Source organism: Trichechus manatus, unplaced genomic scaffold (genome assembly GCF_000243295.1).
Source record: "Trichechus manatus latirostris isolate Lorelei unplaced genomic scaffold, TriManLat1.0 scaffold00343, whole genome shotgun sequence".
Classification (NCBI taxonomy): domain Eukaryota; kingdom Metazoa; phylum Chordata; class Mammalia; order Sirenia; family Trichechidae; genus Trichechus; species Trichechus manatus.
The window spans coordinates 764,510-765,720 of NW_004444279.1; the positions used below are offsets into that span (position 1 = coordinate 764,510).

The 1,211-nt window shown below is 41.9% G+C and overlaps 1 protein-coding gene across 1 annotated transcript in view; it reads left to right on the forward strand.

Annotated features, from left to right (window-relative positions):
* The window catches only part of CD38 (CD38 molecule), a 71,073-nt gene that overhangs the window by 56,038 nt on the left and 13,824 nt on the right, over window positions 1-1,211 (forward strand). The window lies entirely within an intron of this gene.

Consider the following 1,211-nt stretch of genomic DNA (forward strand, 5'->3'; position numbering starts at 1 on the left):
GTCCTTGTCCCTGGACTGTTGTGCCCCATTAGCCTTGTTTCATTTTATGGGGTTTTCTAATCTTTGACTGAACAATGAACCTCGGGAATGACTTCATTACTGAGCTAAAAGGGTGTCTGGGGCCCATACTCTCGGGGTTTCTCCAGTCTCTGTCAGGCCAATAAATCTGGTTTTTTTTGTGAGTTAGAAATTTGTTCTACGTTTTTCTCCAGCTCTGTCCAGGATCCTCTATTGTGATCCCTATCAGAGTAGTCAGTGGTGGTAGCTGGGCACCATCTAGTTGTGCTGAACTCAAGTCTGGTAGTTGTGGTCCATTAGTCCTTTGGACTAATTTTTCCCTTATGTCTTTTGCTTTCTTCATTCTCCCTTGCTCCAGACGGGGAGGAACCAATGGGGTATCTTAGAGGGCCACTCACAAGCTTTTAAGACTCCAGACACTACTCACCAAAGCAGAACGTAGAACATTTTCTTTATAAGCTATGTACTGCCAATTGAGCTAGATGTTCCCCAAGACCGTGGTCCCCACAGCCCTCAGCCCAGTAATTTGGTCCCTCAGGGAGTTTGAATGTGTCTATGGAGCTTCCATGACCTTGCCTTGGACAAGTTGTTCTGGCTTCCCCAGTATTGTGTACTATTTTACTCTTCATCAAAGTGACCACTTGTCTGTTGTCTATTTAGTGTTTTTCCATTCTCACCCCTCCCCTCCCTCATAACCATCAAAGATTATTTCTTTTCATGTGTAAACCTTTTCACAAGTTTTTATAGTATTAGTCTCATACAATATTTGTCCTTCTGTGATTGACTTATTTCACTCAGCATAATGCCGTCCAGATTCATCCATGTTGTGAGATGCTTTGCAGATTTATCATTGTTCTTTATTGTTTCGTAGTACTCCATTGTGTGTATATACCACAGTTTGTGTATCAGTTCATCTGTTGATGGGCACCTGGGTTGTTTCTATCTTTTTGCCATTGTGAACAATGCTACCATGAACACGGGTGTGCATATGTTTATTCGTGTGATGGCTCTCATTTCTCTAGGATATATTCCTAGGAGTGGGATTGCTGGATCATACGGTATTTCTTTTTCTAGCTTTTTAAGGAAGTACTATATCGTTTTCCAAAATGGTTGTACCATTTTGCATTCCCACTAGCAGTGCATAAGCGTTCCAATCTCCCTGCAGCTTCTTCAACATCTGTTATTTTCTGTTT